This window comes from Sus scrofa, chromosome 4 (genome assembly GCF_054392235.1).
Source record: "Sus scrofa isolate SSC_HxYL_T2T_F1_AM1 chromosome 4, Sscrofa_HxYL_maternal_Yorkshire_Landrace_v2.0, whole genome shotgun sequence".
NCBI classification, from domain to species: Eukaryota; Metazoa; Chordata; class Mammalia; order Artiodactyla; family Suidae; genus Sus; species Sus scrofa.
In genome coordinates this window covers 131,685,219-131,712,907 of record NC_139386.1, presented here as the reverse complement: position 1 = coordinate 131,712,907, position 27,689 = coordinate 131,685,219, and the positions used below count along the sequence as shown (strand labels likewise).

Here is a 27,689-nt window from a genome sequence, read left to right as displayed (position 1 = left end):
GCCACTAATCCTCTTTTCCTAAGGCCCCAGCCTCATGACCTCATCTAATACTGCTCACCTCCCAAAGGTCCCATCTCCAAATACCAGCCCAGGGAGGCTTGGGGCTTCAACATAGGGATTTGGAGGGGGCATAATTCAGTCCATCGCAGGCAGCAATTTAGCATCTTCTACAGAGGAGGATGGTCTGGGGTAACATTTAATAAGCCTGATAGAAGCAGAACCACAGCTATCCAACTCTAGTTGAGCCATTATGGCTGTCATACATTTGTTGTGTTTATCATGAATATTTTTCATGTAAGTAAATTGTTTTGAGCAAGAAGTACATTTTTAAAAATGTGCACATTTAGCTGGTGGTAAGACTCAGCATCCTCATAGTCGAGGCTGTTAATAATTTTACTCCGTACACTTACCAATGCTCGCTGTATGTCTACCATGTGCCAGGCACCATGGGAGACACTTCATATACTTGGTTCCATTATTCCACAGAATGGAACGTGAGGTAGGGATGCCTTCATTTTCCAGCTGAAGGAACAGAGGCTCAGACAGGCACGTAGCTATGGAGCAGGAGTTTTCATGCAACGGGCCTGCCCCTGAGATGGAGCTTTCTGCCACTCTGCTGTATTGTCAAGGCCTCCTCACTGGCGGACAAACCTTTTATCCATCCCTGAATTGGGTGCCAGGTCAAAAACACAGTCTTGGGTCCCCGAAGGCAGGTCTGCTCACCTAGAGGTCCCACGACAAGTAAATGTCCTATCACGCTACCTGTGGTCTGTTGCACCTGTCGTGTGCCGCCTCCGATGCTGAGCACAGCCGGGCTGTCAGCGTGCCAGGAAGCATTTAGCAGGGGGAGAGGAAGGGCAGAAAGTACAGTGTGTGTGTGGTGCCAGGTATTCAAAATAGGCCAATTACTTCAAACTGTAAAAGCATACTCGAGTTTAAATACCTAGGAAGCACTTTAACAAATGTAGTAACAGAAAATTCTCGCCGTTGGCTCCGTTCGTGCTGTACGAAATGCAGCTTGACTCACTGGGGGTTATATTCGCAGGCCTTTCTCTCTCTTACCCCCGTACTCGTAAGTTCTGCAAATAGAAAAAAGCAGATAAGTTTGTGCACCCAGATGCTGTTATCTTATGAAGACAGAAAAGAAACCAACGAATTTCTTGGCCCCCTTTCCTACCTGTTCCTGGGGTGGTGGTTCTGTTTGTGCATGTCGACCCTGAGTGACCTATCGGTGGCCCATAGGTGCCGGGGGAGGTTGTTGCCAAATCCACAGGAGCTGCAATGTCGGAGGTCAGGGGAGCGACCTGACAGCAGGCCACAGTGACCTTCAGGCAGCTGGGAGCCTGTTATGGAGATGCTCAGAGGACCACGTGGCAGGGACCACGCAGAGGTCCAGGAGAAAGTGGCCAGCCCACAGCCCACAGCTTCTTTCCTGCCGTAGCCCAAGGGGAGTCGGTGAGCAGGAAGGATGCGCTTCAGAACAATTTACGCTGCATTCTTTCTACAGCAATTATTCCATTTGGGGGTTAATTGCTCGAGTACGAACCCAGGCACGATCTCATTAGGAATAAGCTTGTACGCGGGCACAATAACCCAGCTAATTGGCCCCGTGCTCATTCGGCTCTGAAGACTGGGAAGTAAGAAGCAATAGTGAGAGACGGTCCTTCCAAGGCCGGGTGTTTCACAGACAGGACAGGGATGTCAGGCCTGGCAGTGACCACAGGCCCATTTGGCAAGTGAGGCCCAAGTTCAGGGCAGGCTGGTGGCCCAGCAGAGCTAGAAGGGGGCTCCCGCTCTGGAAAATCAGAAGCCAGGCCTTGGCCAGAAGGAGGCTCTGAGGAGGAAGGGAGGCCGTATGTTGGCCAACACCGGATCCCAAATTCTGGGGAAGACAGGTCAAGGAGAAGGGACCCCACATCTTCCCCGTGTTTCCAATTTCTCATTTATTTCAAGAAAACATGGATGCACTTAACAAACATGCACCGCCCCCCTCTGCTACGTGTCAGGCACTCGGCGAGGGGCCAGGAGGACAGACACAAATTGGACATGGTCCCGACGCTCACCCAGAGCGACCAGGGTGACCCCAGAGCCCTGCACTGCAGCTGGCATCCAGGGACGCCACGAATGGGACAGAGCGCCTGGACCACGTTCACGGGGGAAGCTCTTTCTTTGAATGCATATCCTCCGCTACGCAGGATCTTTATTTAGCACATCCTTTGTAGCGAAAAACAAAGCGCCCATGTATCCACCTATGGAAGTTAGGGATCACTGATGACAGGGAAAAACCTCTTTTGCCTCAGAGAAACTGGGTGCATTTCCTTCAGTTTTCAAACTCTACGCAGTAACATCGTCCCGCAACGCATGTATTTCACTCGAGCTTTACTGAATGAAGCGCAAACAGACCCAAAGCTACGCTAGGACCTTTTAAGTTCCTTAGCCATTTGGGGACAAGCTGATCTCGACTGAAAAACATGACATTTAAGAGAATTCTTTGTCTTTTTCTATGGAAGCTCCATAGTTATAACGGGACTTTTCTCCTAGGAATGGAAACGTACATAGCAACTGCATGCATATTAAAAGCAGTGTCAAAACAGAGCATCTGCTGGGAGGTAGTGAGGGGAGAGGCGTGGAGGGTGACCAGCGGTGGTGTCCAGCGGAGAGCAGAGTCAGCGCCAGCTCGCTTTACAAAAAGCAGCTTGCTCTGCACGATAAACAACCCAGACCACAAGACAGCCTTCCGATGCTGGGTCATGTGTCTATTCATGATACTTTTATTCCTTCAACAAATATTTGTTGAGTCCTTAAATGGGTGGGGCCCTTTGCCAGATGCAGAGCAAAGAGCATAAAATGATACAGATGCAGTCTCTGATTCCATGAAATGGACAGTGTGTTGGGGAGAAAAATAGCAATTAACACATGGATTGGTCAATCTCAGCTAAATTATGCTGAGATAACAAATAACCTCCAAGTCCAGTGAGTTACAGCAGCAAAGACATGTTGGGTCCATTGCGGCTCTACCTCCCACCCTCTCTCTTTTGGATGGACTAAGGCTCAAAGAGCAGCTTCTATCTGAGATACGCCCCCTTGTCAGACGGGAGAAGGGCCATGGTCTGGTCGAGCCACACAACAGCGCCAGGATTTTTTTTTTTTTTTCCTCTCAGAGCACATTTCCTGCCCCAACAAGTCACATGACCAAACTTGATATCAACAGGGTAGGGAAGCTTAATCCCCCCAATAGAGAGGTGCCTGGGAGAAAGGACAGCAGATATTTTTGAACAAGTAATATAAATGTGTACCAAATCTTAGAAATGTATATTAACAAATGGTGAAAGCCATGGGAAAAGAAAGAACAGCGAGCTAGGACGGAGAATGCCAGTGGCGATTGAGTGAGACCGACCTTGGCGATGCTGGTAGCTCTGGAAGGGTTTCTCTGAAGTAACAGCTCAGCTCAAACCCAAGAGATGGAGGGACGTTATTCAGTAGAAGGGCCAGGGGAAAAGCGTAAGAGATGGAAGCACAGCAGGTGCCCACATCCTGAGGCAGGAAAGAGCCTGGCATGCTTGGCATGATGGGGAGAGGTGGGACCATGTGGTGATCAGGAGTGGGGGACCTGGGGCTGGATGTCCTGGATTTAAATCCTGGATCAGTCCCTTACTAACTGTATCTTACCTCTCTGTGCCTCAGTTTGCTCACGTATAAAATAGTTCTGACCTCGTAGGGTTGTTGGGAAGGTTGGGTGTGCTTGGCTCAGGCGCCTTGCTAGTAATGGAAGGGAGACCCCAGTGGCTGGGATGTTGAGAGTGGACACAGAGCAAAAGCAATGAGGCTGAAGGTCATCTGGTAGGGCCCTGCAAGGCGTGGTAAGACTTTGGATTTTAACCCTGAATAGGATGTGTCCTAAACAGGGGAGTCATTTAGATCCACTTATATTTGATAAAAGTCTCTGATATTCTGGGGACTAAGACATTCTCCGTCTAGACAACCATCCATTGTTGAAACAAACGAAAATTCGAGAGAGCTTCTGAGAAAGGCAGGCCAGCGGGAGGGGGTAAAGGGCGAGGAGGGAGGGAGAACTGAGGTTCGGCCGGGAAAGATGGTGGGGGAGGGGAGCGAGCTGGGGGAGGGCCTCTCCTGCCCCAGTTTGCGCGATCCTGGAAAGAAGGCACTGCTTTCAGGAGCGCAGGGGGAGACGAGGTCCGTTCTCGCTAAGGTGTCAGCAGACAAGCAGGGCACACGATGAAAGACAGGCGACTGAGTGGGCTGAGCTGCAGCCTGGCTCCGAGAGGGGTCTCCTGACCTCCGGGGCGGGGGCTCTGATGCCACCAGTATGGAAATGGCTTTGACGGAAGCCGAGTTGTATGGAAAGCAGCCCAGTCGTCCAGCATCTCTAAACCTGTGCCTCCTCGCGCTGCCCCCTCTGGTCCTGGCTCTCCCCCCCCCCCCCCCCGCCCCCACTGCAACCTGCAGCGGCCGGGGCCGCGGGGTGAAGGGTTGCTCAAGGTGCAGGTAGTCTGGCATGGTGTGATGCTTTGGGGGAGATGGCGTCGCTTCATCAGCTGGATGACAAAACACTGTTAATGGCACCAATAAAGAAGTGTGAATGTAATTTTCTCCTCCTCGTTATTGCCTCAGTATTTGGCATATTATTTAACAGATCAACTGGCCAGTCAGATCCCTCCTGAAGCCAAGTCTTTTTGTGCTGGAGGTTCCCTCAAAGGCGGTGGCGCTCAGACACAAGCTCATCAGTCAGAAAGGGGCCACAGGCATCGGAGCCCGGGAGACGCCCAGTGAGAAAGTGACCGGGTTCACTGCAAGTTTTGAAAGCGAAATTTCCGGAAGGCCAGTTATAGCCTTTGAAGTATGCGTGCTTTGGAGGAAAGAGCAGCTAGAGAGAAAATGTTTAACCTGGCTTCTAGCGCCACATTCAATTATATATGGACAAAGAGGAGATGGAAAAAGCCGAGAGTAGGTGCCATCAGCCTCCAGGCACAGTTTCGGAGCAAGCAAATCTGGCTGCCATCACAGCTGCCATTTTTGAGGGGTTGCTCTGAACCTGGCACTGTTTGGTGTCTTAGCTGGCTCCATCCTCACAGCTAGCACACAAGGTAGGCTACTGTGACTCGCCTTTATAGGCAGCATAACAAGTTGGTAAATTAGTCAGGGTCCCACAGTCTACAAGCCTGGGCCATCTGGCTTCAGCATCAATACACCATGTCACCATCACACTCGTGGCCCGTCTGGTACACACAATGTCGAAGAGAGAGGCAAGTCAGACCCAGGCACTCCCATTTGACCATATCCGCAACATGCTAGGAGGTAGGAAAGATACCTTTAACGCCTGATACAGCCACAGACAGGTTCAGGAGGGAAAAACAAAAAACTCCTCCTTGCAAAGCGGAACAAAGTCGGGATCAAGGATGCTGGCTTTTCATCCCCGTCCAGTTATAATTTTTGCTCATCATGTTTTACTCTGACGAATAAACATTTTGGGTTTTGGTGGGTTTTTTTTTTTTTTAAGAGAGAACTATTTCTTTTTTCTTATACACTTACTAAGCCATAAATAACTGGAGGGTCGTTGATTAATTTTCAACAAAAAACCCCAAAACACTCAAACTTGAAAAGATGTGCTGATACATCATTTCCATGTGTGCTCATTTTTAAACAACCAAGATGGAGGCTGTAATTCCCAACGCAGGGTATCACTGCTTTGAAGTTTCAGGGTTGTCTGTTCATTAATTTCTCAGGAAAGAGGAGGAAGAAGATATTCAAGCAGAAGTTCTCAGAGCTGGAGGGTATTTTCCCGCTTGCTTTTTGCCACATTCTGTATTCAACCCTTTGGCTTCAGTCTTACCTGGGACAATGGTTTTATTTATTTACTTTTTAATTCCAGAGTATCTGAAGCTAATTTAGGGGTGAATCTCATGCAAAGACTCATGTTTGACAACTCCGAGTAATATTAAAAATAATGATGTCTGTACAATCAAATACCCTGAAAAACAAATCCATCCAGAACCACTTTCTAAAAATGCCAGGAACAGTAATATAAAAATGGACTTTGTAAAAGCGTGCTGTCACCCGCGGTGCCAAATGTCCTCTCATTCAGGGTGTCCTTGGTCCACGCCTTCCTTGCACCTTTGAGAGCCGTTCCCCCCTCTTCTCGTGTGACGGATAGATGGAGACCAAAGCCATTAGCCGGCTCAATTTGACAGTTATTTTAGAAATTGGCTGTTAAATTATGAGCCGGTTCTGACTAGACATGTGGTAACCTCACGAGGGAATTGTCCCCACGCGTTCACTTGTCTAGGTGGAGTCCTGCTGTGAGACGGGTTTGAGTTGGGCCAGATAAGAAGTCAGATTTGTTTTGTGTGAAGAACAGTGCTGCTGGAGCTGGATCATCCTAGGCCAATCTGTGAGTTCAGTGCACAAATTACCACCTAATGGTTCCAATCTGAAGAAAACTGATAAATTCACCCTTCTGTTCCCAATCAGGAAGCCAGGTCCATCGACAGTATCAAATGTTACTATACATTCTTGAAACGAAACAGAGTATTTGAAAGTTTCCATTTTCTATTCATTCAGAGCCATAGATATCTAAGTATTTATTTACTTATTTATTTTAGGGCTGCACCTGCGGCACCTGGAGGTTCCCAGGCTAGGGGTCCAATCGGAGCCACAGCCACCGGCCTACACCACAACCATACCACCACCAGATCTGAGGCACGTCTGCAACCTACACCACAGCTCACAGCAATGTGGGATCTTTAACCCACTGAGCGAGGCCCAGGGTTGAACCCGAGTCCTCATGGATACTAATCAGGTACCGCTGAGCCACAGTGGGAACTCCATAGATGTTTATAAATATTCCTAAAATATGGAACATCCAGATCCAGATGCTGGGTGCTCAGGGACGAGTGAGCCCTGAAACTCCCTGGAAGAATCTTGGGGTCTCTGCGCCGCCAGCACCGGGCAGGGGTGAGAGGAACAGGGGCCAACAGCCCACCGCCACCTTCCTCAGGCCGGGGGCTCTGCCCGGAGCTTTCAACGGACTCTGCTTCAACTCTCCCCACCCCTCCCTCCGCCCCATGAGGTTCCCGTTCCCATTTTACACACACTCAGAAAGTAAAGAACTTCCCAAGGCCACACGACTGGCCCCGCTGTTTCAAGATTGCTCTAGACAGAAAAAGTTCCTTTTCCTTCTAGTTATCTCAAAGCTTTAAAAGCCACACGCTTATTTGTTTCCTATACTATCCTCTCGAAGTTGGCAGGTAAGGTCTTATCATTTCCGAGCTACTTCCCCCGCAGCTGGGCCTCACGGAGACTGAGCAATGACCCCGAGGCTGCGGGACAGGCCAGGAGGGGAGCCAGCCTAGAACAAGGAACGTGTGCTCCTTCAGACAAGGCTTGCCTCGGCACACGGACCGGGGTGTGCTGCTGAGCTGGGCATGGATTTGAGCTCCAGGAAAGCAAAAATAAAAACCCACACCCCTGAACTGGGAACTCCCCATCGGGAGTAGGAGTTAACAGCATTCTTGTTATAGCTAAAAGCCGCTGTTGATAAGGGGTGCACAGAACTGCAGTGGCATTTCTGGTGTGCATTACACACGTATTCAGCTGAAAAGGAGGTGAGATGCTGGATGAGCAGAGGTCAGGGAGAAGGGCCGAGAGCCAAGAAGCGCTGGGCCGAGTGCTTTCTGCCCCTGGGTAGGTGACTTGACCTCCTTGTCCCTCTGTGTGACCTTGAACGAGTCCCTTAACTTCCTTACCCAAGTCAGCTAGGAAATGCGTGTGTGTGTGTGTGTGTGTGTGTGTGTGTGTCTATCAGGGAGTGGGGGGAAGTGTCACCATACATCAAAGGCTGTGGCTGAAGTGAGCTCCTGGGGGAAAACGTATCGCAGTCTCCTTGGCCCCCACTGGAAAGCTTTTCTCGCAGTGTGGCGAAAGGTGCCACTTTTTAATAACATCATTGGAATATCAGCTTCTCGCAAGGTACAGTGGGACAAGCGCGGTGTGCCGTCTTGTGACATGATAAAAGAAGAGGCCCGCGTGGGCGCCCTTCGGGAAGGGGGGCCTGGTCCTTCCGGGGTCACGTGCACGAGGCGGCGACGCCGAGGTTGTCATGCGGCGGGGAACACACAGACCTCTTGCGCCGCGAGCGCCCCGGCTTTCCATACCTTGGGGTGAGTTTTTGCTCTTTCTCTTTGAATTATGCCAGCGCTCATCACAAAGGTAGGGGCAGGCCTGCGAGCTGCTGGCGCCGGCCGGCTCCGCTCCCGCTCAGAGCGCTGCCACTGCAGCGCAGACAGAGGATCCCCGGCAGAGGAGGGACTGGCTGCTCACTCAGCCCTTCCCGGGGGCTCAGCCGTGTCTGCTAGGAGGGGGTGCACCTCACCCAGGCCAGCACACACACTCACAGCCCAGGGACCGGAGCCGGCGGGGAGAAGGGACAGGGCTGCCTGGCCTCTGGGGCATGTGTCCCTGATGGCCTGAAAGAAAACCCCATATTCTTGTGGGCAGATGATCCGCGGCAGAGTCTGGAACTCAGGTTTTCTCTTGACACGGGGTGTGCTTTTACCGGGGTGGTTCGGCTCAAGTGGATGGCAGGTGAGCGTCTCTTCCTCTCCCCCCCCTCCCCAGCCCCCGGCAGACTGGGTGTGAGAGGAAGCCTTTCCAAGTCAAGAAGGATCACTCTGACTTGCAGGAGCGCTTGCCTCTAGAATCCCGAACTCCCAACCTAGCTCTTAGGCTTGATTTGCAGGAATTTTGGCACCGCCTCTATGGGATCTTGGAGGATCCAGTCACTCAGAGCCTCCGTTTCCTCATCGTCAGACAAAGATAAGGATCCTTGTCTTGTGCAGTTGTGGTGGAAGGATCATTTGAGATGCCGAGTGTGACAGTGCCCAGCAGACTCCAAGGCGGTGTGCCAAGCAGAGGGACTGTCGTTATGTTTTTAGGAAATGGGGGCTTGGAGGGGAATGGAGGGTCCTGAAAGCAGGCACTAGTTCTGCCCTTGCCTGAGCCCCTGAGAGGTGGTTCCCGGCCTGTGCAGTGGTCCTTGGGCCCCCACTTTTCTGTCCATTGAGTGGTAGGTGCCTTAGAATCACAGGCAATCCAGCTCACACAGGAATCGAAAGGTTATCTGGAACAAGTCCTCTTGGATGCTTCAGCCCTCTCTCTGATAAGGCAAAACCCATGGAGAGCCTTTCCTCCCTGTAGAATCTAGCACAGAGCCCAGCCAATCATGGAGTGGCTAGGTCTTGAAGGAATGAATGAATGAATCGTTCAAAGGATGACTTCACGAAACAGGGTAAAGCGTAATGCTGGCCAGATATTCTTGACACATGCTCAGAGCGTGGTTGGCAATACAGGAAGATGGCTGTGCCAATAAGTGATGTGCGAACAATCCGATGACAGTCATTTCAAGCAGGGTATGCCGCGTCCTAGGAACCCTGTGAAGAGCTTTCCAGAAAGATCTCATTTACTTCATAGTGGATCTTACTGAGGGATTATTACCCTCTGCAGCTGAGGAAACTGACCTGTAGAGAAGTTAGGTTTGTTCAAAATCACCCAGCTGGTAAGCAGAGAAGCCCAGGTTAAAATCTGTGCTCTTCCCAGGGGTCTGTTTTCACTAAAACTCACTTCCTATAATGTCCTCCAGGACGCTAGGATTCCTCTTCTGCCTTGGCTTCTCCCTGGTTCCTCTGAGCAAACTACAGCCTACGCTTTGGTGCCTGGAACGCAAAAGGGAGAGGAGAGAGCCCCGTTTAACTTTCAATTCGATTCATGAGAACGGAGGCTGAACTGTCCGTGGTCAGGTGTCAATTATGACTTTGACAGAAATGTTCAGATTGTCACCGTTTTAACTGGCTGGCAAAGCCAGGTGTGATAATTCAGAGAAAGGATGCCACGGTCAGGAAGGCAGGGGAACTGGGGTGCAGGAGGATCTCATGCTCTTCAGTGTCACTTTTTCAGAAACCTCCCTGACCTCCCATGTGAAGCAGGACCGGCGTCCTCACTCTTGGTCCCCTCCCCCTGCTTCGTTTTTCTTCACAGCACCTATCACCCCCGAGGGGCGATGTGTGTGCGCCCCTGTCCTCTTGGGAAGATGGGCTCCTTGGGATCGGGATCGGGAGCTCTGTTCTGCCCAGAGCTCCATCCCTAATGCCTAGGATGGTGTCTGGCACAGAGGAGATGCTCAGGACATGCTTACGGAATTATTGTACTGCACCGTTTTGAAGAAATGGATGAACACCTAGAGCAATGACCCTACTTTTTGTCTTTTCAGGGCCACACCTGAGGCACACGGAGCTTCCAGGTTAGGGCTCGAATTGAAGCTGCAGCTGCCAGCCTACACCTCAGCAATGCCAGATCCAAGACACATCTGTCAACTATACCACAGTTCATGGCAATGCCAGATCCTTAACCCAGGGAGCAAAGCCAGGGACCAAACCCATATTCTCGTGGAGACCAGTCAGGTTCTTACCCCGCTGAGCCACATGGGAACTCCAGCCCTGGACTGTGAGACTGGACTGTGAAATAATTGAGACAGAGTTTCTCCAGCCCCCGCGCACTTTGCTGGGTGCCTGACGACCAGGTTTTTCTTTGGCTCAACCTTCAAAACCAACTTCGCTCTAGGTTGCCTCACACCCCGGTTTGTCTCAGCTCACGCGGTGCTCTACGACATCCACCATCAGACATCTAGGTGATTTCTTGCAAATCACATGAGGCAGCATCACACGTCAGGGGGAGCCTGACTGCCCCCAGGGTGGCTGGAAGATGGGAGACACCATCAGCAAATGCTCCCTCGATCAGCTCTGCATTCTCTGCTCCTTGACACGCACCATCATATGCCCTGAAACTGGCCAGACAAACGTTTGCTTCTCACTTGCAGGCAGAGGAATGGTACATATTCACACATGCCTCCAATGGAAGACACGGCTCTAGGTTAAGTTCAGGGTTACACATGCTTTGCCTGAGGAGCTGAAAACAAAACCTGCCTGTAGTGACATCACCCCATAAAGGAACTGGTGACGTTCATCTGAAGGCTCACTAATGAGATACAAATATAAAACAACTGTAGCTTCTCTACCCGTTACTGTCTCCTACCGCTTGGACCTAATTATAGGAGTCTTGTTAAAACAACTTGAAAACCTTAGAAACCTAACCGGTCCAATAGTCGATTAAATAGATTAGACACCGGGGAAAAGGAGATGTGTTTTTTTTCCCAAAGCTGAATGAATCCACAGTCCAATGCTTTGGTCACTGCTGATAACACGTCTTCCAAAAAGCAGAGTGAGGCTCTTCAGTGACAATCGTATATAGAGAACAGTTCTCTCCAAAGTGAAGCACCAAAAATCCACTAAAACTTTATTTTCTCTGTTTCTCCCAATATTATTTTTTGGTTGATATGTGTTTGGTTTTCTTGGCCACGCCCATGTGATGTGGAAATCCCCTGGCCAAGGATGGAACCCGCGCCACAGCAGTGACAACGCCAGATCCTTAACCACTAGGCCACCAGGACACGCCATTCCCGTTATTATCTCCCCTTTTCTCCCCTAACATTGAATAAATACAGTTGTTTTAATTGAAACTGATAGATTATAGCCTTTGTGGAAATCAACAGACTCTTCTGTATTAACAATTTCTCCATCACCTCCACCTAAAGTCTCTTAACTCTGCAAGCAGGCAGACCAGCATAAAGGAAAACAGTTTATGTCTTTGGTCCAGATCAAAAACGCTAAGAAAATAGGCAATTTTGTCTTCAATCATTCAGTCACTACTTTCACCGTGGCCGGTACCACGCAAGATGCTGCTGGGGATCCAGAGGAGGTAGGATACATGGCCCCTGCTTTTAGTCTATTCGAGTGACTATCAGTCACCCTCCCAGAGCTAAGCTGTATAGTACTAACAAGACTATTAGTTAAAAGCTCATGGAACTGTGACCCCAAAGAGCCTTAAAATAACAAGGACACTTAAAAAAAAAAAAAGGAAAGAAGGGGGAGTTCTTGCAAATTGTAGTTCATGGTCGCCTGGTTCTTCCTTAAAAATATCCGTAAGCAAATGTCCTTAAAGCCTCGGTGAGGTGGAGGCTGTGTGGTTTTTCGCTTCCCCATCAGCCTGGATACTGAGGGATCCCGCAGAGGGTTGCAGGAGGAGCAGCCACAGAAATAAACAGAAGCCTTTGCTATCACATGGCAAGTAAGTGTCGCATCTCCTGAGCATCCCAGGTATCTGGGGCAGCCCCCTGACAATGGATGAAATGGTATCACATCCAGCCAGCAAACAACCCAGCAGCAACAGTGAGATGACACATAAACCCACAAGCTCGGCTTATAAGATGAAGCAACAGTACATGAACACATCGTCCTTCTGCAGCCACTCTAGAGAAAGAAAGAGAGTAAAATGTGTGAGAAAGCCACAGTTAAATTACTCACTATTAGCCCCTACAGTGTGCTTCCAGCCTATGTGGATGAAGACTGTGTACACACACGCACGCACACACATGCAGGGACACAGAATGTCACAGCTAAATTTTTTACTAGTATAATGAGGAAAGAGACCAACAGAAGGAGCTCCCTGGGCTAATTTTCCAGCCAACAGCCATTGCAGTGTTCCCACTAGGAGGGTGAGGAGAGAGAGCAAAGTACAATAAATAATGATTGGCTCTGCTGGTCAGGAGAAATTATCACTACGCTTGAGGGATCTAAGCATATGCTCATCCAGGAAACATACCAGGGGTGCAGGCTGAGCAAAGGGAGAGAAGAAAACATGCAAAGGTTTGGACATAGCTCTGGGACATAGTCATTTAAATTAAAAGAAAAATCTAAAAACAAAAGTCAGATATGACTAAACCCAAATGTGGCCAAACCCCTTTGTTCCCCCAAATTTAAATTGCTTTTTAACTTATAGCTTTATCTGGCTTTATAGGGAGAGCCGAGCTATTTTATGTTTCTCATAGGCATCTGCTCCAATCCAGTGTATTTCTTTTGTGTTTGCGTCTACGTCTTTGCACAGCAAAAGACTAAGAATCCTTATTCCATGCTCACCTACAGAGATCTGTTCTGTGTAGCAGGAAAATAGGACCTAGAAAATTCAGGGAAATGCAGAGGCAAAACATTACCCAGCTCAGGAAAACTGGTTTCGTCTGTATTTCAGGGCTAAAATTTACTCTGATGTGTCACAAGCAAATAAGTCAGCAACAAGCTAAGGTGGGCTTGAATGCTCACAGGATAAAGGGAAAGGCTAAGCATTATTTATCTTCTATGACTTTTCTGGAAAGTGAAGGAAATAAAATTTATAGGTTTAAGGTTTTTTTTTTTTTTATAAAAAACCTAATTGATAGTCTGTGCCCAGTATGTGACCATGTATCTTACATATAAAGAGACACTGACAGACCAGTAATATACTCTTCAATCGCCAGAGGAGTAATAGGGTCTGGGCTTTCATTCCTGTGTGAAACCAATTTGAAAAGAAAGAAAAGAAAAAAGACAACATGATTTTGGACATCAAGCGATGAAGGTGAGTGATACTTGAAAGGTAGGAAAAAAGTGAGGTGAACTCTGACCCAGATGAGAATTTTGAAGGGTTTCCTGGCTACAGTGCATGGAAAGGGGTACATGTTAGGTGGAACCTCATGGTCTTCTTGAGATGAAGAATACAAAGCTGGAAGTCCAGGGAGGCCAAAGCAGCTATTGCTTGCAGGACAAAGTACCAGAGAAGAGAGCTGTGCAGAAAGCAAGCTCCGGAAATCTTTAGGTACTCTCTCTAAGTCTTTAGATGACTAACAACCAGTGCAGGTACCTCAGGAAACTAAGAAAAAGCCAACAGAAAATATCAGAAGGAATACTATCTGTAGCTCATACAAGTGCAGGAATAGTAAGAAACAACCAGAAAGGAAGAAACCTCATAATCTGGGGCACTGGATAGAGTAATTGAAGGGTTTCACTTCAGTAGTGGGAAGAAAAAATCATCCCTAGGCTGGTTCCACCTAAACAGCACCTAAAAATGAGACATGGAAAGATCATAACCACATCCTTCAAAAAATTTAAGATTTACTGGAATACAAAATATCTAGTACCCAAAAAGATAAAATTCACAAATGTCTGAAATCCCATAAAAAATTACCAGGCATTCAAAAAACAGGGTGTAAAAAGGCCAATAATAAGAAAAAGCAATGAATTAAAACTGACCCAGAAATGATCCAAATGCAAAAAAGTATATAGAAGATTAAATGATTACAATATCTATATCTGTTCCAGAAACCAAAGGAATGGTGGACCATAATAAGTGTAGATGTGGAAAATCTTATGTCAAATTTCTAGTGATTTTTAAAACAACATCTGACATGAAAAACATGATGGGATTAACAATGGATTAAAGATTGCATAAAATTAAGGAACTTGAAGGCATAGCAACAGAAACCATCTAAAATGAAACAGAACTAAGACTATGAAATAAAAAGTAAGCGGAACATCAGTGAACTGTGGTACAGCCCCATTTTACTTTGCCTCTCTAAAGGAGAATGGAGAAAGAAGGGATAGAAATTGATGGTTGAAAAATGACCAAAAATCTCCCAAATTTGAGTAAAAACTATACACCCCACAGTTCCAAGAAGCTCAATGAACCCCAAGCACAAGATACATAAACAACATGTAAGTTGTTTTGTTGTTGAGTTGTATGAGTTGTTTGTATATTTTGGAGATTAGGCCCGTGTCAGTTGCATCATTTTCAAAGATTTTTCTCACATTCTGTGGGTTGTCGTCTTGTTTTATTTAACCCAATTGAAAACCTGGAGCAGAACACCTAAATAGACCTTTCTCCAAAGAAGCCATATGGATGGCCAGCAGGGGCATGAAAAAATGTTCAATGTCACTAATTATTAGAGAAATACAAATAAAAACTATGATGAGGTACCACCCCACACTAGTCAGAATGGCCATCATTAACAAGTCAGCAAATCCAAATCCTCCTGGACATAAATCTGTACAAAACTTTCATTGAAAAAGATACATGCACCCCTATGTTCATTGCAACACTATTAAGAATAGCCAAGATATGGAAACAACCCAAATGTTCATCAGCATATTAATGGATTAAGAAGATGTGGTACATATATATAATGGAATACTACTCAGTCATAAAAAAGGACAAAATAATACCATTTGCAACAACACGGATGGACCTAGAGATTATCATGCTAAGTGTGGTCAGTCAGAAAGACAAATACCATACAATATCACTTATATGTGGAATCTAAAGTGTGGCACAAATGATCCTATCAAAACAGAAATACATCACAAACAGAGCAGACTTGTGTTTGCTGAGGGGAAGGGAATGGGATGGACTGGTAGTTTGGGGTTAGTAGAGACAAACTATTACATTTAGAATGGATAAGCAAAGGCATCCTACTGAACAGCACAGGGAACTATATCCAGTCTTTTGGATTAGAACATGATGGAAGACAGTATGAAAAAAAATTGCATATATATATATATATATATATATATATATACACACACACACACACATATGCATGACAGGGTCACTTTGCTGTATAGCAGAAATTGAAGGAACATTATAAATCAAATATAATAAAACTTTTAAAAGAGAAATCTTGTGAAGACACATTGTAATCAAAATGCTTAAAAACCAAAGAAAAAAGATAGTATATATGGAGGAACAAAGATAACAATGCTAAGGGTAAAAACCCCTTGAGGACTCTTTTGCATGGCATAAAGAGTTCCTGCCAACAACCTTTTCTGAATTTATTAATTTCATACTTCCAATGTTTTCCACTGGGTAGATTAAAGTTCGGTTAATTTATAATGAAAATACCTCCAGGCCTAAGTCTTCATACTTTAAATGTACTGCCGGGCCCTATAAATGCCAGTTTCCTGGGTCACGTGCATGGCATTGTCAGGATCAAGATCTATATCTAAAGTCATCCAGCAACCAGTGTGCTCTACTCTTCCTGTTGTGTCATCGAGAAGAACAAAGGACAGTTTTAGAACATAGACACTGCCTCACTTCCAACAGAAGAAGTGGAGTCAAATGTGGTAAAAGCCAGGACTATCAGAGTCTAGACTTACCATCACCAGTAAAAGTTCCATGCTATAAAAATAACTTCACAGAATTTCACCAATAGAATGACCTGATTTAAAATATTGACTATGTGGCATGTGCTTGAAGTCTAGGGAACCAGAAGCAGGGAAGTGAGGGACAATGGAAGGCAGGGGTACCTCCCAATCCTAAGGCACATGTCATATAAATAAGTCATGGTCAGAGAGTAATCATGGTACCCAAATCAAAAATCCAAGGGAAGGGAGTTACTGCTGTGGCTCAGTGGTTAACGAGTCTGACTAGGACGAGTCTGAGGTTGCGGGTTCGATCCCTGGCCTAGCTCAGTGGGTTAAGGATCTGGCGTTGCCATGAACTGTGGTATAGGTTGCAGATGAGGCTCAGATCTGGTGTCGCTGTGGCTCTAGTGTAGGCCATCGGCTACAGCTCCAATTAGAGCCCTAGCCTGGGAACTTCCATGTGCCACGTGTGTGGCCCTAGAAAAGACAAAAAGACCAAAAAAAAAAAAAAAATCCAAGGGACATTTCAAATAGAAGGGTTAATTTGCAGTGGGGGTGATTTTTACATGGGTGCATCCATATAGCCATTCTTCTAAGTAATTGCTACCAAAGGTTTATTTATAAAACAATGGCTAATAAGTCTCCAGGACAATGCAGGGAAGGCCACATTGTACAACATTCTACCAATATTACTTACTTTTATACAGTACTTTAGTAACCCCCTTTAAAAATATTTATTAAGCATGCACCACATGTTATGAACCCAGGATGGAAGAGTGATTAAATAACACAAACTCTTGCCTCATGGAGGTTTTGGTCTAGGGAGGGAGACTGAGCAGTAAACAATTTCATCTGAAATATTGTGCAAGTATGTGGGAGGGGTTAACTCACTTAGTCTGAGGGGATCACAAAAGACATTCTGGAGGAAGTGATGCTGAGACCAAAAGAAAGAGAGTTACTCAAGTAAAGAAGCAACATTTCCAAAGTCTGGAGGAGAGAGAAAGCATGGCTCCTTGGAGAAACTGAAAACGTTTTGAAGTGCATTATTGCCTTTGGGCCCTACCATGACTCTGGGAAGCATGTCAAGCAAAGCATTGTCCATTCCACCAATGAAGAAACTGAACCTTAGAGACAGTTTATAGGAGTGATAGTGTCAGAGATGGAACTAGAAAACTCAGATCTCCAGACAGTCAATCTGATGCTCTTGCTCCTTGTATTTCACCATGTTCATATTATTATTGTTGACTTGGTTACAGTACTTTGGTGAAACCAAATTATCTAATCGTTATGTCCAAAGCAACCCAAAGGAGCCTGGAGACAAGTAGAAATAAAGCGGCAAAGCTCTTAGAATCCCAAACCAATTCTAGAAAAGCCAACAGTTTCTTATCTAAGACCAATGATATCATGGTCAAAAATATATCCATTAACAGTGGTATTTTCTATGGGTAGACAGAGGTGAATATAGAGTCACTCAACCAGCAGTGTTTCCAGAATTCTTCTGAGCAATTCCTCAGTGACTGCCAATGTTTCTACCATTCCAAAAGTTTTCTAGTCCCTTTAGAAGGTCAGAAAAGTGGTGGCTCCTTTGGGTGTTTCCCCAGGGAAAACTTAGGTCTCAGATTTGCAAATGTCTCTACTGGTTCATAACCAAAATTACTACTTCATTTAGGTTGCTAGAAGAAAGGTTACAAATTATTTGCACAAATGGTTTGAGAAAAAACAAAAACAAAACTCCTGAGCCCCACTCCACACCTACTGAATCTTTAGAAGTTGTTACGAGGAATGTGTTTGTTCAAAAATTTCTCTAGGAGATCATCATGGTCACTCAATTGTGAAATCTCTGAGCTAGAATAGATTGTTAATGAGGGTGAAAAGATGTCTCTGCTGCCGTTAGTGAAACTGTTTCCCTTTCAGGATCCCTGACCTCATCTTATTAATGTCTTAAATCCTAGAAGATCTGAAAGGAAGTGGTGATGGACTTATGTAATCACTTCAGCAGTTTAAAAACTGATATTCTGGCAAAACTATGGGGACAGTAAGAAGATCAGTGGTTGCCAGGGGTTAAGAGAGAGAGAAGGAACAACAGGTAGAGCACAGAGGAATTTAGGGCAATGAAAACACTCTGGATGATACACAATGGTGGATACATGTCATTAGAACTCTGTTAAAACCCATAGCACCAAGAGTGAACTCTAGTATAAATCATGGACTTTGGATGATAAAAATGTTCAAAGTAGTTTCATCAGTTGTAACAAATGTACCACTCTGGTGAGGGTGTTGATAATGGGGAGGCTATGCCTATGTGAAGGCATGTATAGAGGAGATGGTGTATAGGTAATCTCAGTATCTTCCATTCAGTTTTGCTCTGAACCTAAAAGTGCTCTAAAAAATAAAGTATTTTTTAAGAACCCTCTAAATCTCCATAAATACACCAATAAAAAAGTATTAACCAGCATAAAGGCAGATATATAGGACAATGGAATAGAATGGAGTGCCCAGAAATAAACTTCTCTCATATAGTTAATTGATTTTCACAAGAGCACCAAGACCACTGAATGGGAAAAGGACAGTCTTTCCAACATATGGTGTTGGTAAAATTGGATATCCACATGCAAAAGGGTGAAACTGGATCCTTACCTCACACCATATACAAATATTAATTCAAAATGGATCAAAGATCTAAACATAAAACTATAGAACTTTTAGAAGAAAACATAGGAGGAAATCTTCATGACACTGAATTTGGCAATGATTTCATGGATATGACACCAAAAGAAAATAGAAATTTTGGAATACTACAAAATTTGAAACGTCAGTGCATCAAAAGATACAGTCAATAGAGTGAACAAGCAATCTATAGAATGGGGGAAAACATTTGCAAATCTTACATATGATAAGTGGTTAATATCCAGAATATATAAAGAATTCCTACAAATCAACAATGAAAAAACAACTTCATTCAGAAATGGGAAAAAGTCAGACTTTTGGTTTCTACTTTGGCATGTAAGGAGCTTAGAAATCACCATTATGTCCTAATAAGTAAAAGCTTAAAAAAAAAAAAAAAAAAACTCAGAGATGTGAAGTCACCAAGCAAACAACTGCCCTCCCAAAGTGGAGAGATACATGGATATAAAGAATCACAACTTGGAGTTCCCATTGTGGCTCAGTGCTAACAAACCCAACTAGGATCCATGAGGATGTGGGTTTGATCCCTGGCCTCACCCAGTGGGTTAAGGATCTGGCGTTGCCATGAGCTATGGTGTAGGTTGCAGACTCAGCTCGGATCTCGTGTGGCTGTGGCTGTGGTGTAGGCCAGCAGCTGTGGCTCTGATTCTACCCCTAGCCTGGGAACTTCCATATGCCGAGGGTGCAGCCATAAAAAGACTAAAAACAACCAACCGACCAAAGGAACAAAAAGAATCACAACTTACTGGACAAGAACTCCATTAGCAGAAACCTTTGTAGCAACCAGTGCCAGGACAGGAAAACATGAACTGTAACTGATGAATTCTGCAGGCTAAGCATGGACAACTCTGAGAGTTAAAAACTCTGGGGGGACCCAATACTTTCACACTTCTGTGAATTTTATGTCCAGGTTCCCTCCTCATGCTTCCAGCAGGGGAGGAGAAAAGCATTTTGAAATGTACAAGAGAATTCTGTTCTTAACAAGGCCCACCCTCAGAAGAAATTCTTTACCACAGTCTAATCTCCTGGGGTTTTATCAGAGCCTAACATTCCTCAGGAAAGGGAAATACTCAGTTCTAGTCTGCTCTGATCTTCCATGTCGGGAAAAGAAAATAGCCAACTCTAGTTCCTTCTACCTTTCCAAGTAGGGGAAGGGAAATACACAACTCCAGCCTCCTTCAGGGGAAAGGGGAAAAAACAGAAGCACTGATGAGGTTCATAGTCCAGGAACACAGCCTCACCAAAAGATTGAGGCTTTAGTCTTTCTAGTCATAGGACCCTACAGAGTTCCTGCGCCTCCCCTAGCTCACTGTAACCTTACTGAAGGCCTACTTACTACCATTACTTTTACCCAGGACATCATGTCTATTCTTCAACAAAAAATTACAAGGCATACCAAGGCAAAAAAACACATTTTGAAGAGATTGAACAAGCATCAGAATCATAGTCAGATATTGTAGGAATATTGGTATTATAAGACCATGGATTTTTTAAACTATAATTAATATGGTAAGGACTTTAACAGAAAACATACAACATGAAAAAAGAGACAGGCAATCTGAGCAGAGAAATGAAAATTCTAAGAAGGAACCAAAAACGTGTTGGAGAAGAACAAAAACATTGCAACAGAAATAACATGTCTTTGATGGGCTTATGCTGTTCTAAACATGCTAAAGAAAGACTCTCTGAGCTTGAGGATATGACAATACAAACTTCCAAAACTGAAAAGAGAAAAAAATATTTGAAAAAGAAAGGGAGAGAACTACAAAAATTATAACACATCAACACTGGGAATATCAGAAGGAAAAACAAAAACACAAGATAAAGGAACAGCAGCAATATTTGAAGCAAATAATTGACTTAATGTCAGACGCCAAACTACAAAGGCAGGAAGCTCAGAGAACACCACACAAAATAAGTGCCCAAACAAACTATACCCAAGTATATGGTATTCAAACTTTAGAAAATCAAAGATTAAAATATAATCTTGAAAGAAGCCAGGGGCAGGGGACCACCTTATCTATAGAGGAACAAACATAAGAATTACATCCAACTTCTTAGAAACCAATCAGGAAGAGAGTAAAGTAAAATATTTAAGATGTTGAGAGAAGAAAAAACTAACCAACCCAGAGTTCTCTGCACTGCAAAATCATCCTTCAAAAGTGGAAAAGAAATAAAGAGCTTGTCAGAAAAACAAAATTTAATGGATCTGTTGCCAATAGACCAGGCTTGAAAGAAATGTTAAAAGAAAATTTTCCTGGGTCACCTTGCTGTAGAGTAGAAAATTGACGGAACACTGTACACCAGCTATAATGGAAAAGAATAAAAAAAAGAAAATTTTCAAATATAAGGAAAATGACGTAGGTCGGAAACTTAGATCTGTATCTAAAGAATGGAAGAATAGCATAAATGAATGTGAAGGTAAAATAAAAAACCTATTTTTCTTACTTAAACTGACAACAGTAATTCAAAATAATAGTAGCAATGTACTTGACTATGTTTCTGAGTGTATATATAGTTCGGTATATAAATTCATGTACAAGGGCAATGAATGACAGCCACGAGACAAAGGACAGGAGGGAGGAGTCAGGAATAATTTGTGGTGGTAAGGTACTCACAGTGAAGTGGTGTAGTGTTAACTGAGAGTGGATTTATTTTAGTTGTAAGTTACATTGTAAGTTCTAGGGCAACTATTAGAACATTACTTTTTCATTTTTATTTTTTGTCTCTTTTTTTTTTTTTTTTTTTTTTTTTTTTTGTCTTTTAGGGCCATACCCATGGCATATGGAGGTTCCCAGGCTAGGGGTCCAATCAGAGCTGTAGCCGCTGGCCTACGCCACAGCCCAGCAATGTGGTATCCAAGCCATGTCTGCGACCTATACCACAGGTCACGGCAACACCAGATCCTTAACCCACTGAGTGAGGCCAGGGATTGAACCCACAATCTCATGGATGCTAGTCGGGTTTGCTAACTGCTGAGCCACGAAGGGAACTCCTAGAAAATCATTTTAAAAGAGTATAATCAATATGCTAAAAAAAAAGTGGGGAGAAAATGGCGTCACACAAAATACTTAATTAGAAAAATAGTTTGTTCCTATGGGAACAAACAATAAGGGCAACAAATTGAGATCAGTTAACAAATATGGTAGGTATTAACCCCTATAAATCAATAATCATTTCTAATGTCATCATCTAAATACACCAATTAAAATACAGAGATTATCAGAGTGGATCAAAAAATAAGACCCAAATATATGTTGTCTCCCCCAAAACACTTAAAATATAAAACACATATAGATTAAAAGACACATATGGACTAAAAGATAGATTAAAAAAATATACCATGCTAATAACACAATCACTAATCAGGGGAAAGCGGAATTAGCTATATTAATTTCAAGCAGAGCAGACTTCAGATCAGGAACGTTACCAGGGGTAAAGAAGGAGATTACGTAAGGGTGAAAGTGTCCATACTCCAGGAAGGCATAACAGTCCTTAGTTGTGTACGCACTTAACGAGAGCATCAAACACAACGAGGCAAAAATCATATAGAATCGCAAGGAGAAATAGGTGAATTGCGTACTGCACGTGGAGACTTGACACTCCTCAATGAAAATTGGGCAGATCCAGCAAGCAGAAAATTAGTAAGAATATAGTTGAGCTCAATAGCACCACCAATCAACTGGACATAACGGGTATTTGTAGACTACTTTATCTGGCAACATTAGACCACACATTCTTCTCAAGATCACATGAAACATTCAAGACAGACCACGTTTTAGACCATAAAACCCACCTTAAGTTTGAAAGAGTAGAAGTCATACCATATCTGCTTGCAGACCACTAATTAAACTGGAAATCAAAATCAGAAAGATAGCTAGAAAATCCCCAAATGCTTGAATATTAAATAGCACACGGGTTAAAGAAGAAACCCTGAGAGGAATTTAAAATATTTTGAATTAAATGAAAATGAAAATGCAACTTACCAAAATTTGTGGGATGCAGTGGAAGCAGTGCTTAGAGGGAAATTGACACTATTGAATATATATATAAAGACAAAAGACCTAAAATCAATCTAAGATTCCACTATAGGAACCTAGAAAAAGAAGAGCAAATTAAATCCAAAGTAAGCAGAAGAAAAAAAATTAAAGCAGAAATCAATGAAATTGAAAATAGGCAATTGCTAGAGAAAAACAAAAGTTTTGGTTCTCTCTGAAAAGATCAATATAATTGATAAGCCCAAAGCCAGGCTAATGAAGGAAAAAAGGGAAGAGACACAAATTGCTAATATCAGGAATGAAAGGGGATGATCACTACAGATCATAGAGACAGTAAAAGGGTAAGAGGAATATTATGAACAACTCTATATTCATCAATTTGATATTGATAAAGAACACTTACAAAAAAAAAAAAAAAACCCTACAGCTAAAAATCACACTTAATGGTGGAGTTCCTGTCGTGGCACAGCAGAAACGAATCCGACTGGGAACCATGATGTTGCAGGTTCGAGCCCTGGCCTTGCTCAGTGGGTTAAGGATCCGTCGTTGCCGTGAGCTGTGGTGCAGGTCACAGACGCAGCCCGGATCTGGCGTTGCTGTGGCTATGGTGTAGACAGGCAGCAACAACTCCGATTAGACCCCTAGCCTAGGAACCTCCATGTGCTGTGCGTGCAGCCCTAAAAAGACAAAAAAAATAAAATCACACTTAATGGTGCAAAACATGAAACTAATAAGCAAAGCATAGGTGTCCCCTCTCACCACTGCCCTTCAATACTGGAAGTCAGAGCTAATAAGACAGTTATAGGCAATAAAAGCTATAGAGATTGGAAAGAAAGAAATTCATGTAGAAAATCCAAAAGAATCAACAAAAATACTCATGGAACTATTAAGTGACAATAGCAAGTTTGCAGGATGCAAAGCTAATATACATAAATCAATGATTTTCCTATATACCAGAAACAAGTATAATTTGAAGTTGAAAACAGTACTATTTACATTAGCACCTGAAAATGAAATAGTTAGGTATAAATCTAAAAAGATATGGATAAGATCTACATGAGGAAAACTACAAAACTCTGATAGAAGATATTAGAGAATAAATGGAGAGATACACACAATGGATAGGAAGATGCAGTACTGTCAAGATGACGTTTTATGGAGTTCCCATCGTGGTTCAGCAGCACACAGGTTCAATCCCTGGCCTCGCTCAGTGGGTTAAGGATCTGGTGTTGCCGTGACCTATGATATAGGTTGCAGACGTGGCTTGGATCCTGTGTTGCTGTGGTTGCGGTGTAGGCTGGTGGCTACAGCTCTGATTGGACCCCTAGCCTGGGAACCTCCATATGCTGCAGGTGTGGCCCTAAAAAGACAACAACAAAAAAATGTCAGTTTTTCCCAACTTAATCTACAGATTCAGTGCAATCCAATCAAAATCCCAGCAGTTTATTTTGTGTTACTGGCAATTGTTAACGTTTCTGGGAAGAAATCTAAGACCCAGACAGCCGACTCAGTCCTGAAGCAGAACCATGAAGTCAGAGAACTAACACTACCCAACTTTATGACCCACTATACAGCTATAGTAATAAGGAGACTTGTGCTAGAGAAAGAAAACTAGTCCAAGAGAGTAAAATAGCCCAGAAATAGACCCACATAAATAGAATCAACTGATCTTTGATGAAGGAGGAAGAGCAAAAGCAATACGACAAAGCAAGAAAAATCTTTTCAGCAAATGGTGCCAGAACAACTGGACACCCACATGCAAGAAAAAATCTAGATACAGACCTTACGCCCTTTACAAAAAATTAGCTGAAAACGGATAACAGATCTAATGTAGAATGCAAAGCTGTAAAACTCCTAAAGGAAAACGCAGAAGAAAATCTAGGCGACCTGTGTGTGATGATGCCATGTTAGTACAACATCAGAGACAATCGAAAGAAATAACTAATAAGACAGACCTAGTTCAAATTAAAAACTTCCGTTTTGCAAAAGACAATGCCAAGAGAATTAGAAGGCAAGCCACTGACAAAAAAATATTTTCAAAAGACAAACCTGATAAAGCATTAATACCCAATACATTTAAAAAGCCCTTAAATCTCAATAGTAAAGAAATGAACAACCCACTTTTAAAGTAGACAAAAATGTCTGGACTTCTTTGATTGGGGGGTGGACAGTCTAGATTTTACTTTCTGAGGTTCTAGATGTTTGTGTAAGACTATAATGACTATATTACCATTTATTTCATCTCCGGTGTACTCTAAAACGATCATTACCTTTTAAAACTAAATATTTTTGAGTGGAAAAAAATAAAAAGTAGGCAAAAGACCTAAACAAACACCAAGAGCATATATAGATCATAGGTAAGCATATGAAAAGGTCAACATCATATGTCATCAGGGAACTGCAAATTAATAATGAGATACCACACATACCTATTAATACAGACAAAATTCCGAATGCTGACAATCCTGAATTCTCATGAGAATGTAAAGCAATGGGAGCTCTCATTATTGCTGGTGGGCCTGCCAGATGTTACAGTCACTCTGGAAGATCGTTTGGCAGTTTCTTACAAATCTAAACATACATTTACCATATAATCCAGCAATCATGCCTCCTGATATTTATCCAGGCGAACTAAAAAGTTATATTCATTTAAAAAAAAAAACCTGGGCATAGATATTTAAAGAAGCTATTTATAATTTCCACAGCTGGAAGCAGTCAAGATATCCTTCAGTAGGTGAATCAATAAATAAACTGTGGTCCATCAAAACAACGAAATATTATTCAGCACTAAAAAGAAATCCACTAACTATGAAAAGACATGGAGGCAACTTAAATGCATATTATTAAGTGAAAGAAGCCAATCTGTAAATGTTACATACGATGTGATTCCAACTACATGACATTCTGGAAAAGGCAAGACTACGGGGACAGTAATAATATTAGAGTTTGCCAGGGGTAGAGGGAGGGAATGATAAATAAGTGGAGCACAAAGGATTTCTTAAGCGGTGAAACTACTCTGCATGGTACTTTAATGCTGGATGCATCTCATCAAACATTTGTGGAAACCCACAGAAGGTATAACAAAAGTGAGCTCTAATGTAAATTAGGAACTTTGGATGATGTGTCCATGTAGCTTCCTCAACTAACAAATGTCCCACCTCAGTGAGGGAAGTTGGTGATGGAGGAGGCTGTGCATGTGGGGGGGCAGCAAGTGTATGGGCACCCATGTACTTTTCACATTTTCTGTGAACCTAAAACTACACTTAACAAATAACACTTGTTAATTTTTTTAAATGGACTTGAACAGATATTTCTCCAAAGATACATAAATGACCACCGAGCGCATGAAAAGATGCTCAATATCACTAATCATCAGGGGAATGCAAATCAAAACCATGAGATACCAGTCACACCTACCAGGATGACCAGTATCACAAACAAAAGAAAAAAACAAAACAAAACAAAACAAGTGTTGGTAAAGACATGGAGAAAGTGAAACTCTTGTGCACCATTGGTGGGGGAGGTAAAATGGTGCAGCCCCTAACGGAAAGTAGGTGGTCGTTCCTCAAAAAAATAAAAATAGAATTACCATATGACCCGGCAATTCCATGTCTGTGCTTATAGAACCTTATAGAACTTTATAGAACCTTATAGAACTTTATAGAACCTTATAGAACTGAAAGCAGGGTTTTAAAGAGTTATTTAACAGCATTACTCACATTGGCCAAAAGGTGGAAGTAACTTAAGTGCCCATGGACAGAGGAATGGATGACAAACTGTGCATGTCTGTGTGTATGTATGTGAATAAAACGGAATATTATTCAACCTGAAAAAGGAAGACACGATGAGCCTTGAAGACATGATGCTATGAAATAAGGCAGTCACACACAGATACACATTGTATGATTCCAGTTATACGAGTTACCCTGAGCAGTCAAATTCGGAGACAGGAAGTGGCGGTACGGTCACCAGGGGCTTAAGGGGAGGAAGAATGGGAGTTGTTATTTAATGGGCATAGAGTTTCACTTGTGAAAGATGGAAAGTTCTGGAGACTGGTTGCACAACAATGTGAATGTAGTTAACCCTTCTGAAGTGTACACGTAAAAATGGTTAAGGCGGTTTTTAAAAATTAAGGCGATATATCCCCATAGCTACAAAGGTTGGCCTTTAGAGTTATCTAGATCCATTTCGTAGCTGTGTAACTAGAATATGTCACTAATTTCTCTAAATCTAGTGGTTTGCGCACAGAGATAGGTAGTAATAATTTCTCATGATTTTTGTGCGTATTAAATTTCTTTCAAATGTATTACACTAATTGCACACGATAAATATTCACTGTGTGGTGGTGGTGATGGTGGCGGCGGCGTCCCAGCCATTCCTGTATGCTGAGCACACAGACTTAAGGAGAATGCCAAGGAGACAGGCCTTCCCTGTCAGGAGTTTACAAGAGCCATTATCATGCAGAGGCCAACATAGCACCACCTTTTTTACTATATTTTAAGCATTTTTAGGCATAATGTATTTTCTAAATTTCACATTTAGAATCAAGGACAAAAAACACCATTTTCTTAGGTCAAGGAAAATGACCTTCACAGAACACTTATAAACTCTTTTCCCAAGATTTATGGAAAACAGAATCTCAGCGTTTTTGAAGTTGTGGCAATGACCTCCCTGACCTCTGAGAACAGCCAGCCGGCAACCATCTCTCATGACAGGCTCCCTCTCGTAGCTAGGGCTACTGAAATTCTCATGGGCAAGCCCAGATCTCTGTCAGGTGCTAGACCAACTCTGAGGCAAGGGCTGCTTCAACATTCGCTCACCTCTCCCCCCAGCAGTCTGATACCATCTGACTCTCCCAGACTCTCCCAAACTGAATGCCATTGAACTTAATGTATTTCCTCTTGACCTTCCTCCAGCCACACTTCTCCACCCC

The 27,689-nt window shown here is 43.6% G+C and overlaps 2 long non-coding RNA genes across 6 annotated transcripts in view; one reads left to right on the top strand and one right to left on the bottom strand.

Annotated features, from left to right (window-relative positions):
* The window catches only part of LOC110260385 (uncharacterized), an 88,647-nt gene extending 77,060 nt beyond the window's left edge, over window positions 1-11,587 (top strand). Inside the window, exon 3 of the long non-coding RNA XR_014844846.1 lies at window positions 10,283-11,587. This is a non-coding gene — a long non-coding RNA (uncharacterized LOC110260385). The remainder of the gene's footprint in view (window positions 1-10,282) is intronic.
* The window catches only part of LOC102158810 (uncharacterized), a 349,547-nt gene that overhangs the window by 10,666 nt on the left and 311,192 nt on the right, over window positions 1-27,689 (bottom strand). For 3 of the 5 annotated variants that reach the window (XR_014844843.1, XR_002343784.2, XR_014844844.1), the window contains one exon: window positions 411-1,079. This is a non-coding gene — a long non-coding RNA (uncharacterized LOC102158810). Of the gene's footprint in view, window positions 1-410; window positions 1,080-5,501; window positions 9,534-9,636; window positions 9,729-27,689 lie in introns of those variants that run through there. The other 2 variants (XR_014844845.1, XR_014844842.1) reach the window with 2 other exon arrangements.